Genomic DNA, 10295 nt, shown 5'->3' on the forward strand with positions numbered 1-10295 from the left:
CGCTTTTCTTTTTTCTCTAATTTTTTCATGTATGTCTGGTGGAATTATTTTTGTTTGTCCGTTGGTTAGTTCAGGTATAGTGGTTGTCCATGTTGCTTCTTGGATAGTTTCTGTCAATGCTGTTACTGCCTGTTCGATGTGTTCGAATGTTTTCAATCGGATGTTGCAGTTGGTTTTGCTCTCGATTATTTCTTTAAAAGTTTGCCATTTGGTGGTTTTGCTACATAATGTCTCTGGATTGCTATAAAGTATTGGTTTGTTTCTGTATGTAATTATTATGGGTGTATGATCTAAGCTCGAGGCTGGGTGTTATTTTTAGTTTATTTGCGTTTAGTCCCTTTGTAACCGCAATGTCGAGTAGGTCAGGAATTTTGCTCAGATTTGTCGGCCAGTAAGTCGGTCTTCCTGTGGATAATATATTGAGGTTGTTGTTTCTAATGTATTTTTCCAGGGTTATACCTACCTGCTAGTTTGTACTGTGACGGTGGTTGCTTGGGTATATTCCTTTCTTACTTTGCTGTGTAAGTGATGTTTGATATAGTTTCTTATTATCACTGCAGTCCCTCCGTGTGCTTTTCCTGAGGGGTGTTTGGTATCATATATGGTGTAGTACGGTATTTTCATGTAGCTTTTTGGAGTGAAGTGTGCTTCTGAAACTAGTAATATGTCTATATTGTTGTTATACAGGAATGTTTTAGTTTCTAGGGCCCGTTGTTGTAGGCCGTTTGAGTTTCAGGCTGCTATTTTTAGCGTGTCCGTTTTTATTTTTTGCTTAGCATGTTTGTAAGAAGTTGTAGCATGACTGTGATTTGTTGCATTTGCTGTCTGAGAACTGCGTTTTGTTCGCTTATCATTTTTGTTAGCATTTCGGTGTTTTTGATGGATTGTTTGAGCAGTTCCTTGATTTCTGTAGTGTCGTTGCTGTTACTGTTCTGATTTTGGTTGCCTAAGGATGGCGATTGGTTGACTACTTGCGCGTAACTTCGCCTACCAACGGTGTTGGTGTTACTGTGGTTATTGTTCATTACGTGCTGTAGATTTGGTGTTGTCACAGTTTCTGTGCTATCCTGTTGCGCGTGAAAGTTGTTGTGTCCTGTTTCGAAGCGGCCGAAACAGTTTACGTTGCAGTTGCTTTCCGACTACACAGCCTTTGTAGCTAGCTGGATGATTTTCATTGCAGTTATAGTATTTTACTTCATTTATTTTTCCTATGTATGGACAGTTTGTTGTTAGGTGCTTTTCTGACAATTTGACACTCGCCGGGATTCTGTTGCAGTAATTTTTTGTGTGTCCATATTGCTGACACCGTGTGCATTGCGGTATGTCTTTTTTATGTCTTGGTGGCACCACTGTTACTATTGTGTTTAGAATCTTTTTAATTGCAAAAATTTCTTTGTTATTGTTTTTAGGTTCGAGTTCTATTAGGAATAGCGGTAATGGTTGTTTAGTACCGTACCTGGTTATGTTGTTTATTGCTCTTACCTGATGCCCGATTTTAGCTAGTTCCTCGCATATGTTACTTGTATTTGTTTTTAAATGTAATCCTCTGATTACTGCTTTATAACTTTTATCAGCTTTGAGCTGGTAAGTGTGATACCCGGCGTTTTTTTCTTTTAGTGCTTTTGTCACTTTTCTGAAAATTTCTGGGGTTTTCGTTTGTATTTTTACCTGATCTTGTTTTAATTGTTTTATACTGTAATTTTCTTTTCCTGCCGTGTTGTTAAGTAGTTCAATGATAGGGTCTATTATTTGGGCTTCAATGTAAATTGGCGGTGGATTATTGGTTTTTCCGGCCGAGTCTGTTTCTTTCTCTTCTGGCAGTGCGCTGAAGGAGTTTCGGAGAGTGATTTCTTGTAGCCATTGTTGTTTTTTTGCTTCTATAGCTTTCCTAACGTTTGTGTTTGATGTTATTTTTCGTTTTTTGTTGTAACTTGCCACCTACCAGCTTTTATCCTGATGGGTTAGATCGTTACTCATTTTATTCTCTTCATTGTTTTGTATTGGTTCCATTTCAATTTCGTTTGTAGTTGAGCACTTCTGTTCTTCGTTTATTGATTGGCTTGGTTTTAATATGTTTGTTGCTTTGTTTATGTAGTATGTTTCATCTTTACTAATTATTTTTATCGGTGGGGTGTGATATTGCATTTTAGATTTGATAATAGTCTTCTTAGTAGAAGACACGGATTTCCACCATTTGGCTATGGGCGTTGACGTTCGTAACTTTCTTTTCTCCACTTGCCGCACTTTCTCTGAAGCACTGTTTTACACGTCCGTTTAGCTCGGCTGCTCAGGCAGAACTGACATCGAAAATTAGGAACAATATTTTGTAGGCTAGAAATATTCGGATGACGGCGAAGATACTCCAGCAATCATAAAATTGTCAAGAGCGACTGATGAAATCGTAAAAATTATTACACTGCAATTCCAAATTTATAATGAATATTGGAAAAATTTTTGGAGTTCACAAAATTTATTGCACAAATTATGTATTAAAGGAGAAAATAGAACAAACGCCCAGTATCCTATATGTTTTAAAAGAGAAGAAAGTAGCTGCCAACATCGAGTAGCAGCTTTAAAACATTTAGTTAAGGTGAAAATACATGACCAAGTATGGAGAAGAAATGAAGAAGCGAAAGTTGCACAAAGATGGGCTAAGAGACAAACTAAAAAATTATATTTCACCGGTAAAAATTGTGCAACTAAAAAATCCCTTGTGGATGTATTATTAGAAGAATCAAGAAAAGGAGAGGTGAGGCTTCGTTGCAGAAGGCGAAAGTGCGATTTCCTACTAGGAACTCTCTTATTCATATGCTAAGACAGAACGATCACTATGAAGTCAGTCTATAATTCGATCGTGTTCCAAATTCCACAGTTTTTGAAGAATCAGTCCTTTCAATGATTGTAGGAATACCCGAAGGAATTTTTCGTTAAAGGAGATTTCTGTTAAAGTTGAAGAAGATCCACACCTGAGAAGACATCAAGAAAAAAGGACGCAGATCTCAAGAGTCGAGAGGAAGGGCCAGGAGCAGCTGGGATTTTCTCGAAAGCAGAAATTTACACCTGAATAATACAAATATCAGACTCAAACGCTTTGGGTGGCCAATCTTTATATGGACTATTGGTACAGAGATATACATACATATTAGATATATTTAATATTTGTAGATTCATTGCCTATTTTCTTTGTTTTTTTCGGTTAATAAATGCTGTTGTCAAATTGTTAAATTCTAGAACGCAATGAATATGTACGTACAGGGTGTTAGGTTACAAGCATAAGAAAATTTATTTAAAGCCGAAGTCAGACGAAGATCAAGAATACAAAAATTGCGTTTTAAATTTTGTTTTTTAGTTATTGAAAATTAAATATCAGCCAAAATATCCCTAAATGCTATTATATTATATTATACAAGAAGCAACATCGGCAACTACTTTTTTAACATATTAAACAACATACTAAACAGTAACATACTAAATCAATTATAGAGACAAAATACAGATAAAAGGAAGACAGATGTACTGGCTAACTGGTCGAAACTCTAAACTCAGCATGGAAAATAAACTCAAAATTTACAAAATGATAATAAAACCAATGTGGACGTACGGAATGTCACGTCCTGCGATCCACACGATCCGTAGCGCGAAAGTAAATTTGATAATTTAAAACGAGGTAATTTAAAACGTTTATTTGAAACCATGTTTACAGTATTTTAAGTGAAAGGCAGTTAAAGCCGCTAAATGCTATATCTTGCGAAAACTTTGTTATTTGATGTGGGTTTGGGGTTGATAAATAATCGATTCACACAGATTCGATTTTCTCCGATATATTTCTCCGCCTCGTACAACACGTCTTAACACACAGAATACACTTGGTCAATTAACACGTGGTCGACTTCTAAGATAAAAGAGCGTCGTTAGAAGTCGTACCAACTTAGCTTGTAGTAACTAGCGATCATACCAACCTAACCTTTCTCAACAAACTTATCTAACCATGTTTTTATATTTTCCTAATTATGTTTCTATAACGGTGTTAAGACAATTTAAATTGTAAACAATGTCGGCAGTTGTACAAACGTTGGGAATCTTCCCAAACATTTTCAAAAGAAAGACCCCCGACGTTTTTTCATCTCCGACGGTTATAAATGTAGCGACTCAGAGAAATCAGTGAGAATATTTACCGTTCGATAATCGAGTAAGAATATTTACCGTTCGTTTATCGAGTAGAATATTTACCGTTCGTTTATCGAGTAAGAACAATCATTACTGTTCGTCTATCGAGTAATTACCGTTCGTGTATCGAATAATATTAATTAATTACCGTTCTATCGAAGAGTTAGTTATGATTTCGTCAACCGAAGAATTTTATATCCGTCAATCTGTCAGTCAATTGTCAATATCGAAATCAAGTAAGATTTGAATAAATCATTACATATTGTAAATTTCCTTTCGAACGACTTTAATCTTCTCCCGTGCCAGTATTCCCGCACATAGCAGGTTAGCCGAAAGTGGAGCTTATTGCCAGTTGCATTAAACGTCAGTTAACGCTACCTTCTCGTCGGCAACTAAATAGAACGTAACGCGGAATACCACTGTGGGGGACAACAGCAATGAGTCACATAAATAAATTAAGTCACTACAATCGAAAATACTCAGAGCAATAGTCAACGTTATGTTATGTCAAAAACGAGCATATACGTAAAGATCTAAAATTAGCAACGGTCACAGAAGAAATCGGCAGGTACGCAAAAAAATACAAGGAAAGAATGGCAACATATCCAAATCAACTGGCTGCTGAAGCGAACAAAATTCTTATAAGAAGAAGACTAAAGAGGAAACAGCCCACTGACCTCACTAAAGAAATAAAATAGACAAACTCGAAGATGGTATCCTGCTGGGGGTAGCCATCCACATGTTATTTGTTGAGAAATGTTAAGTTGGTATGATCGCTGGTTACTACAAACTTAAGTTGGTACGACTTCTAACGACGCTCTTTTGTCTTAGAAGTCGACCACGTTGTTCTATTGACTTGAAGACTCCTGTGTGGTAAGACGTGTTATAAGACTGAACTGTTAGACTAAATATATTGGAGAAAACGAATCTAAGTGAATCGTTATTTTATAAACCCAAAACCTTATTAAATAACAGGTTATGGGCCCAGGGCAGTAAACTGCGGGGAAAAACGTTATTATTTTTGAGTTTTTTGTGTTTTACGAGATAATCCGAGAAGAGACCACGCCATGGCCGATCACGACAGAGTAAGTGATGTGGACAGCGATATGAAGCCGGTCCTAAAAAGTGACAATTACGAGTATTGGAAGACAATGACGGAAGCCTCGCTGGTTTTCCTGGGTTGCTGGGAGGCAATAGAACCAGGATTTACGGCAGCGCAAAGGCTGGACCCAGAATGCATGAGGAAGGACAGCATGGCACGTGTGTATCTTTTCCGACATGTTCGCCCCGAATTTATCGGAGATATTAAGTCCTTGAAGACAGCGAGGGATTGCTGGAAGGCGCTGGAGGATGTCCATGGGAGGTCCACGTCGATGGACACTGTCCTTTACATACGGGAACTGGGTACCATGGAAAAAACCCCTGATATGAAGGTCGGAAAATACTGCGGTAAGATACACGACCTATGCGAAAAAATTTCCAACGCAGGTCTAAGAATCGATGATCACGTGATGGCGTGCTTCATCTTAGCCGGCCTCGTGTCGGACCCAAACTACGCGACATACCTGAGGACGGTAAGGCTCGATAAGAATCTAACATCGAGGGCCGTGAAATCCGATCTCCTACTTGAGGAAAGGAGAATGGAAGCGGCTATGGGTCCATCCGAAAAGAATAGTGCAATGGCGGCTTGCAGACAATCGCAGACCAAGCCCCAACAAGGTCAAGATGGCGCTAAGAAGAAGTACAAAAACCCAAAAGATAAAAAATGCTACAAATGTGGAAAACGAGGCCACATATCGTACAACTGCCAAGAGGGAAAGGAAGACAAGGAAGGGAAAGACCCAGAAAACAAGGTGGAAGATAAACCGAAGTCCAAGGGACTTATCTCCACACTGGCTTTATCATCTATCAACCACGTGGAAAGGGACAGGATCAGCTATCTCGACTCGGGAGCCTCAAACCATATGACTCCGGATAGATATCGGTTCGTGGACTTCGTGCCTGCGGCCGGACAGATTCGGATTGGTAAGGGATACCTGGAAGTCAAAGGAAAAGGCACGATCGTCGTGAAGATGACCAAGGCTTGCGGCGGGTGGAGTCTATCCTTGTCGAACGCCCTGTGGGTACCCGATTTGGATGTAAATCTAATATCGATCAGGCAATTGGCAGTGAAAGGCGTCACCACAGTATGTACGAAGGATGAGGCCGTCGGCACACATGATGATGGGGACATGGTATTCAACGCAAAGGTAGGAGACAACGTGTACTACCTAGAGACAATACCACCTGAGAGGCATGCAGCAAACGTTTCCATGGGGAACGATCAAGAAGAACCTGGAAATGACAACGACCACGCCGAGATTATTGAAGCTAAGGCGTACAAGGGTATCGTATCATGGCATGAGAGGTTAGGTCATCTACATGGGAATGCGATGAGAAAAATCCCTGTAAGGAGCGTGAAGGAGGATTCTAGGATGCACGAGGAACCATGCGGGGTCTGCGTGAAAGGGAAAATGACGAAAGTACCTTTTCCGAAGACCGCCCACCACATGTGTCGGCGTCCTCTAGAAATAATTCACAGCGATATTAGTGGCAGAACACAATGTAAATCGCTGGGCGGAGGTAATTATTTCGTAACGTTCATAGATGATTTTTCCCGTTTCACGCACGTCAGGATCATCAGTAGGAAGAATGAAGTACTCAAGTGTTTCAAGGAGTACCAGGCGGAAGTGGAGGCCTTACATCAATATAAGATAAGTGCACTTCAAACAGATAACGGGGGTGAGTACACTGGAGAAACTTTTGAGAACTACCTAAAGGAGAAAGGTATCTTACACAGGAAAACTGTCCCTAGAAACCCTGAACAAAATGGGGTCTCCGAACGAGCGAACAGAACCCTGGTCGAGATGTCCAGATGTTTACTCATCCAATCTGGACTCCCTGACTATCTGTGGGGGGAGGCTGTGAACACGTCATGCCACATAAGGAACCTATGCCCATCCGCTGCCATCGGAGACAAGATCCCACTGGAATTATGGAGGGGTAAGAGATGTGACCTCCAAGGGGAGATAAACAGACTGCGAGTGTTTGGATGCAGAGTCTGGTATCTAAAGAGTCCAAGCGGAGGAAAATTCGAGAGCAGAGCGGATGAGGGGATATTTGTGGGATATGACAGACAGGTCAAGGGTTATAGGATTTACCTACCGAAGACCCAAAAGGTGATAATATCCTGTCACGTCAGATTCGAAGAGAACACGTTCCCCTACAAGAGCGCTAAGGTGGAAACGAACCATATAAAGGATAAGTCCTCGGAATGGATATGGGATGTAGAAACCTTTGAACATAGGGGAGAAGCCGGTCAAACTGACGTCGAGACACAGAGTGATGGAGAAAACGACGAAGGGGAAACCGACTACTTTATGGATAGTTTAACGTGTGAGGACGATCCAGTGGATACTGTGAGTGTACCGTTTGTGCCGAGGAGGTCGGCAAGGCTACACGAACCAAGAACATGTGATTGTTGTGCTCGCACTGCGATTGTTTGTAAATCTCAGAACATGTGTGTACCTGTGAATGTGCATGAAGCCCTGAGAGGGCCAGACGCTCAAAAGTGGACTGATGCAATAAAAAAGGAACTAGACAATCTAAAAAGTAAGGATATGTGGGACATCGTGCAAAGACCCTTAGATAAAAACGTTATAGACTGTAAGTGGGTGCTTGCGATAAAGAGAGACCCTGATAGATATAAGGCTAGGTTAGTAGCTCGGGGATTCTGGCAGAGGCCTGGAGTAGATTATTCAGAAACCTTTAGTCCGATAGTAAAACGCAGAACTCTAAGAATTCTGCTTGCTCTATGTGCGGAGAATGAGTGGGTTTACGAGCACATCGATGTGGAATGTGCATATCTCAACAGCCCTCTGGATGAGGATATATACATGGAGCAACAGAACTCTTTAGAGTTCCAGGCAAAGACAGAACTAAATTTGTGTGTAAGCTCAAAAGGAGCCTGTATGGACTAAAACAAGCTGGAAGAATGTGGTTTAGGCACATCAATAGCATTTTAAGGGGTATGAGTCTGAGCCCATGCGTGAGTGATCCATGTGTGTATGTGGATGCGTCAAAAAGGTTGATCGTAGCTGTGTATGTGGACGACATCCTTGTGTTTGGGACGAATGAGTGGATTGAGATATTCAAAACTAGGATTAAGGACAAACTAGATGTTAGGATGCTAGGTGTAGACACTCAATTTCTGTCCATCCACCTGAGTAAGCCAAACAGCATCACGGTAGTATTCGATCAATCTGTACAGATAGGTCAAATACTGGATCTGTTTGACATTACTCACGAGGCTGGAGTGGTGGGAGTGTCGACACCGCTAGCTAGGGAATGTGAGGCTGGTTTTGATATTGAACGCGATGAGCCTTTCGACAGCAAATTATATGAACAAGCTGTGGGGCACATTATGTATGTCGCTACTGTAAGTCGTCCTGATGTCGCGTGTGCAATAGGAAAATTGAGCCAAAGATGCGCGAATCCGACTGTATCCGACTGGAAAGCAGTGAAGCGGGTATTCAGATATTTATTAAAGACCAAAGACTTAACGTTAGTATACCAGAGGACCGGGCAACCTCTGAAAGTATTTTGCGACTCGGATTTTGCGGGTTGTACGGTAGACAGGAAATCCAGGAGCGGATATGTGTTCATACTCGCTGGCGCGGCGATATCCTGGCTATCCAAAAAACAACCGATTATAGCTCAGTCGACGTGCGAAGCGGAATTCGTGGCAATGCAGGAAGCAGCAAGGGAAACAGTGTGGATTTCTTTACTGTTAAAGGAATTGGGTCAACTGTCGTATTGTCCTCGTCCCTGTAAAATATTCTGCGATAATATCGGAGCTATTTCATGGTCAAGGGACGAAATAGTTGCCGAGAGTTCTAAGCACGTCCAAGTGCGATACTTTTACGTTAAGAACTGCGTATCGAGGGGGATACTAGAATATATTTATGTACCTAGTCCGGAGAATGTCGCTGACATTCTTACCAAAGGGTTAAATAGGATTAAGACTCAGCAATTTACCAAAGCTATGGGGCTTGTAGAAACTAGCGATCAAAGGGGAGTGTTGAGAAATGTTAAGTTGGTATGATCGCTGGTTACTACAAACTTAAGTTGGTACGACTTCTAACGACGCTCTTTTGTCTTAGAAGTCGACCACGTTGTTCTATTGACTTGAAGACTCCTGTGTGGTAAGACGTGTTATAAGACTGAACTGTTAGACTAAATATATTGGAGAAAACGAATCTAAGTGAATCGTTATTTTATAAACCCAAAACCTTATTAAATAACATTATTTAGCAATAAAACTAGAAAAATTTACCGGCTGTCCAGCTGGACAGATAATAAAAAAAAAACATATAATCTTTATATTCGTCATGATGAACTTTTTCGACGCGTGGTCATCGAATTTTTGTAGTCATATCTTTTTATCACGTTTCAGTCTTTATACTGATTCCATATTCCATATTTCTTAATTTGTTGGGATTTCTTAATAAAGAAAATGTGCTGATATAAGGAAGAGATGAAATATTTATTAAAAACTTGATAATTCCTTTCTTTCTCTTTATCGTTACTTCAGCTTACTACGCTATTGTGACATCATTTACCTCTCAACCCCGTCAAAGATAAGACCTCGACTCCCGTGTGACATCAATCACATCTCAACCTACATCAGGGATAAGACATCGACCGCCGAACTTCGGATTCCTTTGGACACATCACCACCTTATCATAGCACACACCAAAGCTGTGACGCACCTTAGTCCACATCAGAGATAGGATATCGATCCCCGACCTTCGGACACTTTTCCACATCATAACCTACACCTAGCCCCTCAAAATCCTAAAACCGAAACGTATATAAACCGAGACTTCACCCAGCTCGGGCAGTTCTTGTTCTAGTTGCTGTTCTTGTACAACACCCCTTTTTCGGTTCAGCGTTATTCTACTGTTGTAAGTGCCAAAATTATAATAAAGTTCGATAAAAGGAAATTAATAGTTGGGTTACGACTCAGCTTTCTTTTCTCTTACAACCCAAGTATCGATTTTACGTGACACTATCGTGACCTATCGAC

This window comes from Bombus flavifrons, chromosome 15, assembly GCF_040668555.2.
Source record: "Bombus flavifrons isolate JBK064 chromosome 15, iyBomFlav1_principal, whole genome shotgun sequence".
Classification (NCBI taxonomy): Eukaryota; Metazoa; Arthropoda; class Insecta; order Hymenoptera; family Apidae; genus Bombus; species Bombus flavifrons.